This window comes from Protopterus annectens, chromosome 1.part1, assembly GCF_019279795.1.
Source record: "Protopterus annectens isolate FY-2018-M chromosome 1.part1, PAN1.0, whole genome shotgun sequence".
NCBI lineage: Eukaryota > Metazoa > Chordata > Ceratodontiformes > Protopteridae > Protopterus > Protopterus annectens.
The window spans coordinates 559431234-559441233 of NC_056726.1; the positions used below are offsets into that span (position 1 = coordinate 559431234).

Sequence of the window (10000 nt, forward strand, 5' to 3'; positions counted from 1 at the left end):
ATACAAATAGATAAAGTCATGGATATTTCAGAAGCCCTGAGTGGCAGTAAAAGGAACATGAGATTTTGTACGGCAGTGCTAATCCAGTAAGTGAAAATTATTGCATTTGGCATTATTTCCTTAAACAAAAGCTCAGTGTTGCATACTTTAACCTGTGAATATAGTTTCATATACTGTTAGGGTGTTTGCAATAATTTTTTCTTCTCACTGCTGCAGAAAACATTTCTTGTCTTAAAGGTTGAAGTAGCACTTTGAAGCAGGAACAGTCACAGTGGCTTTTGTGGCAGCTAACTATGCAACCTAAGTGTGTGTGTGTGTGTGTGTGTGTGTGTGTGTGTGTGTGTGTGTGTGTGTGTGTGTGTGAGAGAGAGAGAGAGAAGGTTTTCAGTCACTGATGATTTCAAGAGGAGATAGTAACTTGAAGTACTACCTTAAGCATAGAGGCTATAAAGATAAGAGTGCACAGGCTGCCTTGACTGATAAATCAACAAATCACTTCTGGTTTTGATAACTTTATCAGACAAACCATATTGACAGATTTGATAGAGACCAGATTAGGATGGTTACTGCTTATGTTGCCAGTAAATTTAAAATCAATCAGATGATACTGGCACCCTTTCCGAATTGAATGTCTTTTGTAATGTAGTCTTTAATTCTTGCGGGTTTAGTTTTCATAATGAGATCAGTGATGGTCAACAACTTCTTACATTTGAAGATCCAAACAGAGGCAGTTAGAAATTGTCAGCTTCAACCACCAAGCCATGGAGTTATTTCCCTTGAGGTCTCTGAACTTCATGTAAATCAGTGTCTGCATCCAAAATTTTCATATTGGTTAATATTTGTAAAACTTGACAGATTACACATCTCATTTACTGTACAGTCTAGTGAGTGGTTACCAAGGAAGTTTGCATCGCAGTACATTCTATATGGGAAATGAGACAGCAATCTTGTAGCCATAACCACTGCACATGATACAATGCAAAAGTAACTGTAGCGTCTTTTTATTAGCATAGTTTGTAAAGCATGGTTTACTTTTATTTGGACTGATAAAGTCAAATTAAACCATTTTGGCTAGGCTGGGTAGCACGATAATTTAAAAAAGAAAAGAAGATATATGTATAACAAATATTGGGGTTCTATTTCTGATATATTTCAGTGAATATCCAAAAGTCATCTTTTTTTGACAGAAATGCATGGCTGCTTTTTGTTCTGCATACATTTTGCACACCAGATGGTACTGTGGTATTGTTTACATGTTTACAGGCCTCTAAAATACTTATATTCTTTAGGAATTTTGTATTAGCTCCTGCAAAGTAATCTTTAACACAGATCTTACATTAGAATTTATGACAACAGTCTACTTTAGTAAATTTTATGCCAATATTGTTCCTGTGCAGCTAGTTTTCCTGTTTTGGTTTGAACATAGAATATATTATTTATCCTGGTTACCATCATTATTTTTAGATAAAATATCTATTTTAAGGGTATTTTTCATATACAATCTCACCATTTACTGCATTTTGTTTACTTATGACCATTTTGGCTTTAAAACTTCATTGACTTGCTAACATAATGTGGTTGGTGAGTAAAGATGTTACTTATTATGTATTTGTTCATGGGTAAGCCCCACTGGACACAACTGCCTTATTTCAGGATGACCAGGGAGCACTGTCTAGTTCAGTGGCTTGCTCAACATAACACATTCTGTAAATGAAAGTGGAAGGAATGAACCCTGCACCCTGAGGGTAGGAAGCAGCTTATTAACAACTGAGAGTTGTATTCCTCTGAGCTAACTGCCAACCTTACTTAATTATCACAAAGGAGTCTTTTCAGTTCATTAAATGCTGCACCTGCCTCAAGAGACCATTGCACTCTGACAAGAGTTTTTTCCTTTGTGAGATCTGTCAAAGGGCATTTTGCAAAAGTAGATGCAAGAGTTCTGCAATACTCATCTAGTCTAAGAAATGCCTTCTCCTTTCTCTCTTTGTAAATCGACAGGCAGTATTTATGGTTTCTATCTTTTCTACCTGTGGTCTTATTATCCCTCTTCCTATTAGGTACCCTAAGTACTTAAATTCCACCACACCTAGTTTAATTTTAGTAGCATTTACAATTTACAAATCTGTCTGTCTTGTAGATTCTAAAGCAATACTTTGAATTAAATTTGGTTTTTAGATTACTGAATAAATAGGTGTGCTGTCCTGCATGACTTCCCTTTATTGATCACATACATGCACAAGCAGACTCGCCCATCTACCCACACATTATTTTTTGCCTTACAGCATTTTAAGAAGAGAAACTGTGAAAATGAAACAGAAATAAGACTGAGGTTACTTATTACTGTAAACAATCATGCCCCTCAACTGACCAGGTTTTTGCAGACTATCCAGATTTTTGCCCCATATTTGTTTGTTCCTCATAAAAGGGATTGGAGTTACAAGATAATGACAGACATTTGAGTTTTAGACTTTAAATCCTTTAGAAAAATGCATACTAACACAAATCCTGTTATTCTAGCAATTTTTTAAGTTCATGAGAACAATATTTATATTCTTTCCCTATTTATTTTAGGCTTTGTCTGGATTTCTTGCACTAAGAGGTTGAGGAGTGTGTGTGTGTGTGTGTGTGTGTGTGTGTGTGTGTGTGTGTGTCTGGCTCAGCTGGCTCTGGTTTTTGAGTCTTATTACTTGTCAGATTAAATCTGGCATTAATTTTGGACTTCGTAACTTTTGGAAAATACTTGGTAATGTAAAACCTGTTACAGGCTTCATGCATTTAAAAAAATTGAAGGAAATAACTGGAGTGGCTTTCATGGGGAGTGACCTATCTGTGGGTGTGGCTCAAATAGGGGTGTGCCATGAGTATGGTGTGGGTGGGGCTTAAGGGGCACAGCAGCACTACTTCGCCATTTTAGATAAGGCCAGCCCTGTGTGTGTATGTGTGTGTGTGTGTGTGTGTGTGTGTGTGTGTGTGTGTGTGTGTGTGTGTGTGAGAGAGAGAGACAGAGAGACAGAAACAGAGGCAGAGAATGTGCAGATTTCAATTTGTCTGGTTTCTGAGCAGTACCTGGAACTATTTTTATAATTCTGATAGGACTGCAGAAACATGTCATACAATAACTTGAAAAACACTGCTACTGATGAGCTGTAAGAAATGTTCAATAATTCCAACAAAATTTCCAGGACACAATTTTTCATCATATGTATACAAAGTTCAGTTTGTCTTGTCACAATGTATAATAAACGTAGGTTATCTTTGGTAATTAGCAGCCAGTATATTCCTGGGTAACTCTTGACTAACTTTCAAGGACTGTAAAACATTTCACTTTGCCTACCTGATGCATTTGTGCCATTTTCATTGTGTGTTGTATCAATACAATATTTCCACACACTGTGTTAAGTACTTGTGGAATGGTCACTGCAGGTGATAAAATGTTATTCCCCAACAAGCTGAAACTGAAATCTGATTATAATTTTTAGGGAGCCCAGAGGCCACCGTACCCTGCATGAAGTCTAGTCCCCCCAGCATGATATTCTTTTCTGTAGATTCTAAGTGAGTATAGTGTAAAGTAGGGGTGTTTATAGCCTGAGAATTAATTTCGATTTTCTCCAGTGAAGAGTTTTTCAGACAGATTTTTTGAAAAGGTATCAATTACTTTGCTTTTGCAGTAATGAACTCTGGTTTTCCATCCTATCTTCTTGAAATTTTAATATTGCTCTGATTTTTTTTTAAAGTTACAATATCACTTTCAAGGAAACAAATAAAATGTAAAATAAACACTTAATAATATACTTTTAACATAATTTTCTATAATCTACTTCTGTTATAAAAATCAGTAGTGTCACTTCATTGTCATATCAAAAATGTATAAACATTTGGGATTGATCTCTCAGGCATGGCTTCTCGTTTAGCTTATATTTTATGGGTTTTTTTTCTCCTTAATGATCCATATAACCTGACAGCATTATAAGGTGGAATGCAGTGTGATGCCTGTTCTCTTTTGTAATAACTTAGCCTAAGATTAAGCACAATTGTTTCATTTTAATTCTTCCCTGCATTTGTTACACCTTTATCCATTGATGGGAAAGAGGACCAAGTGATTTTCTATTCCTTCCTATAAATTTATTTTGCATTTGTAGACTTTACTTAGCTATTTCTCATATCTTACTTTCACATTTGCCTTCATACCTTGGTACTATTTATTTTAAAAGGAAAAATATATACGATAACCTGAGTGAGAAAGAAATATCATTTCCTTCAGGAAAATATTTTGTATGATCTAATCTATTTTATCCAAGCGGACATTCTATTTAAAAGGTTAGATGTTTTTAAAAAGAACGTCAGTGTTGGAAGTTTTAAGGACTTTGTCAGCCAAACCTTAATTGGGAGATAATAATCATTATGATAGAAAACAAAACATAGTGAAAAAGCTATCAGTGGGGACCTACTCAGATACTGAGGGATTATGTGATAGAGGATTTAGACATGTTCTCTCAAAGACTGTATAGGCCATGGAACAGATTATCATTAACAGGGACATTGGCAACCTCCAAACTCTTGACCTCACACAGTTTGGCTTTGTCAAGGGGAGGTCATGTCTGTTAAATCTGGTCGACTTCTTTGAGACAGTCACCAAAGCCATGGATGAGGGGAAAATGTTGTATACTGCCTACCTTGACTTGGCCAAAGCCTTCAACACTATTCCCAACTCTGGCATAGTAGATAAACTCTCTCAACTAGGCATAACTCCATATGTCACCAGATGGGTATTAAACTAGCTCACTGATAGAACCCCCTAATCAAAATAGGGGAACCACCTCAAGCAGTATACCCGTAATGAGTGGCATACCCCAAGGATTGGTCTTGGGTCTTCTGTTATTTGGGATATATTTCTCTGAGGTGCAGGACCAAACCAGTGGGCTATGGCTGAGCAAGTTTGCAGATGACTGTAAGCTGGACGCAGTCATCAATACTTCAAGTGATGTGGAAGTCCTCCAAGAGGGTCTCGCCCAAACAAATGACTGGTGCCAGAAACATGACCTCAAGCTGAATGCCAAAAAATGCATCATCATCCCCTTTGGGGAAAGTGACGTCCCCACATATTATCACATTAATAACAACATCCTAAGTACACAATCAGTGGTGAGGGATTTGGGAACACAGATTAATAGCAACCTGACTTTTGACCACCATGTTGCTTTTGTTGTATGGAAAGCTTTCTACATGGTCCACCACATAAGTAAGGGTATCTCATCCAAAGACAAAGAGTCATAAAATCCCTGTATTCTTCCTATATAAGGCCAATTATTGAGTACAACGCCCCCTTCGACATGTACCTCGCAAAGCACAAGCAGCAGCTGGACAGACCACAGAGAATCCAAGGCCTCAAACACCTACCCTACACAGATAGGCTAAAGGCCCTGTCGCTCTACTCAGTTTCATACAGACTCCTCATAGGTGACATCTGTCTGGCATTCAAAGCAATCTCATACCCCCTTTGATGGGACTGCTGCATATCCACAAGTCAACCTCAACTCAAGTAATCTGTATGCATGACCTCTTGTAGATTCCCCCATCTGTGGAATAGATTCCTTCTCCATGTCAAGCAGAGTACCTTGTTATCCCTTTTTATGAGGAACCTGGATAACTGGATGGGAAACAGAAAATACACTCCTGGGATTCCACCTGTGTCCCTGCTGGACAGGAGCTCTGGGTGCTGACTTGTCTAAACATGGGCTAAACTCTTGGCAAGGCTTATAAGGGCCTCAGGGCCTCCTATACCGAGCCAACAGATACTGCCAATATACTTGCCGACAGATTCAGTGGCAACTTACCCCCCCCCCAAAGGCCAATCACAATACCAGTAGATTGCCAGGCACCCAGTATTACTGCTGCACAGGTTAAAACAGCATTGTCCAAGGCCAAGAATACAGTTTTTATGGGACCTTACAATATCCCTGGCTGTGTTCTACAAGAACTACAGACTGAACTGACACCTCACCTGTGTTCCCTGTTTAATCACAGCCTCATGTTTAATCACAGCCTCACCTCAGGCTTTATCCCTACCAAATGGCGCACTGCTACAGTCATCCCTCTCCACAAAGGAGGAGTGACTACCGACCCTGGGAACTATCACCCCATGAGCCTGATGAGTCTGGTATGCAAAGCTATGGAACGCATCATCCTGGACCTAATAAACAAGGATATAGGGAATCTCCAAACTCTGGATCCTACACAGTTTTGTTTTGTGAAGGGTAGATCATGCCTGCTCAACATGATCGACTTCTTTGAGTCAGTCACCAATGCTGTGGATGAAGGCAAGGTGGTTCATACAGCCTACCTTGATCTGGTCAAGGCCTTTGATACCATTCCCCACTCAGGAATCATAGAAAAACTCACTAAGCTAGGCATCAACCCCTATATTACTAGGTGGGTTGCAAACTGGCTCACAGATAGAACCCATACTGTCAAAGTAGCTGACTCCTAGTCAGACTGCTGACCAGTCACGAGTGGAGTCCCACAAGGTTCAGTCCTGGGTCCCCTCCTGTTTGGTATCTACTTCTCTGAAGTCCAGGCCAACACGAAGGGACTCTGGCTGACAAAGTTCGCAGATGATTGCATATTGGAAGCTATTATTAACTCCCCAAGTGATGTTGACATCCTACAGAAAGGTCTCACTGAGGCCAACGACTGGTGCCAGAACCGTGGCCTTAAGCTCAATGCCAAAAAATGTGTCGTCATCCCCTTTGGGAAAAACCCGGTTCCAATGAATTACCACATCGATGGTAGTCCACTGAACACAGAAGTTATTATAAGTTATCTGGGAACACAGGTTGACAGCAACCTCTCTTTTGACCACCACATCACCACTGTGGTCAGAAAGTCCTTCTATGTGGCACATCTCATTACTAAGGGTTTTGCATCCAGGAAGAAAGAGGTCATTTTCTCCCTCTACTCTTCCCTCATTAGGCAAATCATCGAGTACAATGCCCCATTTGGCATCTACCTCACTAGACACCTACAACAACTGGAGAGGCCACAAAAGTACCTCAAAAAGAGGATCCTAGGGCTTAAACACTTGTCCTATATGGACAGACTAAAACAACTTCAACTATTCTCTGTTTCATATCGCCTACTTAGAGGCGATCTCTACTTGACTTTCAAAGCAATGTCTGACCCAGCTCTGTTAGAAATGCTACATCTAAAGAAATCCCAATCCCTCTGCACCACATACTCCAGAGACCTCAACCTCATTACCACAATCAACAGAACATGCTGGAGGAACAGGTTCATAACCCAGAGACTGCCCATGCTATGGAATAGGCTTCCCATACATGTGAAACAGAGCACTTCACTGGCCCTCTTCAAGAGAAATCTTGATGAGTGGATGGGACATAGAAAATTCAGCCCAGAGATCACTCCAGTGGCTCTACTCAACAGAGGCACTGGGAACTAAGGTCGGGTGGCATGATGCCATGCTAATCCTATTGGCTAGGCTTGTAAAAGTTCCAAAGCCATTAGCCTAGTGCACACCTATGAACCTAATAGCCTAGTAACCTCCTACGATATAGACAAAGTTGAGACTATGCAGTGCCATTACATTCCAGTCAATTCATACAGCAATTATGAAGGAAGCCTTCTTGCAAGATTCAGAACTTTGGTTCCTTCAAGTGTTCTTCAGTCTTGCAAAGATTAGATGGGTGGTAAGTAAAGAGTGACAAGGAAGTATTTGGTTTACCCAAGGAGACTGGAAAGCATACAGAAGCCAGGAGTGGTGGGCAGTGAAACGTAAACAGAAGAAAGGAAAGAAAATGAGTAAGCAGCAGCATACATTGAAATTTGCATGATGTGAGAAGGAAATGAATAAAAGTAATAACTATTTCAGCAGGCATGACTTATAGAAATAGAGTATATACCTTCATATTCAAACAAGAAAATACTTTCTTAAATAGAATGACAGTCACATTTCTAAGGTATTACAGAGGGAAGGCATTAGATGATGTTTAACTTACATGTATGCACTGTGAGTGTGAGGGGGGGGCGGTTCTGTGTTTGTGTGTGTGTGTGTGTGTGTGTGTGTGTGTGTGTGTGTGTGTGTGTGTGTGTGTGTGTGTGTGTGTGTGTGTGTGCGGGGGCGATAATCTTTGTGCATCTGCAGGTGTGTGTGCGCGTTAATCTTTGTGCATCTGCAGGTGTGTGTGTGCACGTATGTGTGAGGTATGGGAGAAAAGCATGTCAACCTACTTACATTCCCTGCTTTATTTGTAAACTCTGTGGCTGATAGCAGATAATCGTGGCAGTCACCATAGCAGTTAGATGCAGCCCGATCGCACTGGATAGTACATGCTTGTGTAGAAGCCTACTGATGATTATAAGATATGCAGACCTTCACTTCCTGTGCTCTTCAAGGGGAAAGTATACGGTTTTCAAAGCAGTGTTTTAATGCATAGAACAAGTAACACAAAATTGCAGTTTGAACCAACAGTAGATGGACGATGTCAGATCTCTTTATTATTACAAACAAGTCCTATTAATTTAAATTTTAAGTACTGTTCTGTACAATTTTCATGACAACAACCAAATGCTAATAATTCAGATTACAAGAAATGCGTTACACATTGCAGAAAAACTATAAAACTATAAATGAGGTCTGCCTTACATATATGTGGGTGGGGTACTGTTTACATGGAGTTAAAAGGGCCACAGTGCATTATGAATTGTGGCTGTGCAGTAAAAGAATAAACGCATATTGTGCTTCGGTTTGCTCTCATTAACATTCCTAAGATGAGGCAAATCCCTATAGAACTATGATATAATCTACAGATAATGTATGCCTCCTGTGCTTGATTAAAGAATGTAAAAAACTGTCTGCAGCAAGGAAATTAAAAAAGGAAACCTCACAGTTTATTATACTGATCCATGCTACTTTCACAGCAGTATTGTTTAAAGTAAATGACTTGCGGCATTCTGACGTTAATGCTACCAAATTCATTTGCCATTTATGATTAATCTTTTTTTCATGAAGCCTTAATTTCAACAAATAATCCAAAGCTTAGCTTCATATAAAGTATTAGAGTCTTTCTACGACACACTCAAATTTCACAAAGAAAACTCAAGGATATGAAGGCACTGCATAACTATATAATCTGTTTGTGAATGTATTATTGTTTACACCTCGGCACAATTATGTCTGAATATATTATTCAAGGTATCACAGTACAACAATGCTTATTTCCCAGCTTTGGTACAATATGAGACATATCATCATTGCCATCATCACCTTCCTTTTTCTCATTTTCTGCATGCAGTTGGTGTGTTGTGTCAGCTGTTGCCATCTCTCTTGATTTAATGCCATTCTACTACCATCTTCGACCACCATGCCTGATGGTCACAGGTCTTCTCTTAGAAACAATCCATCCATCCATCCATCCATCCATCCATCCATCCATCCATCTCTTTGCGGGATGCCCTTGTTTTCCCTTGCCTTCTTTCTGTCCCTTCCAAATCTTCTTCATCAGATCATCATCCTCTTTCCTGCAAATGTGCCCAAAACACCACAGTCTTTTTTCTTTGACCTTCTCTGCTACTGAACTAGTTGGGACTCTACTCTGATGTCCTCATTTCTTTGTCTGTCCCACATTGTGCATCCTACCATCCATATCAGGTACTTCATCTCTCTTGTCTCTAGTGTCAACTGTTCTGCCTTCACTGCCCAAGTTTCTGTGCAACACAGTCATACTGGTCACACTTGCATTTTGTGAACCTTACTATTCAGCTTCTCTGGCATTGAGCTCCTCATTCAGACTTCCATTTTCTTCACCCACCCCTCACAGATACAACAAGAAACATCTTTATTAAATTCTTACTTACGACATAGGCAATCATACATTTATGTAAATGAAAACAAACTGTACTAACATATTTCCAGCTGCAACATTACATATAACTTATAATCAATCCACTCATTGTCAGTCAAACATTATAACACTCATTCAGTTCC

At 39.4% G+C, this 10000-nt stretch overlaps 1 protein-coding gene across 1 annotated transcript in view; it reads right to left on the reverse strand.

Moving 5' to 3' along the window:
- The window catches only part of LOC122806387 (metalloprotease TIKI2-like), a 2408899-nt gene that overhangs the window by 1259973 nt on the left and 1138926 nt on the right, over positions 1-10000 (reverse strand). The gene's annotated exons all lie outside the window — the stretch shown is intronic.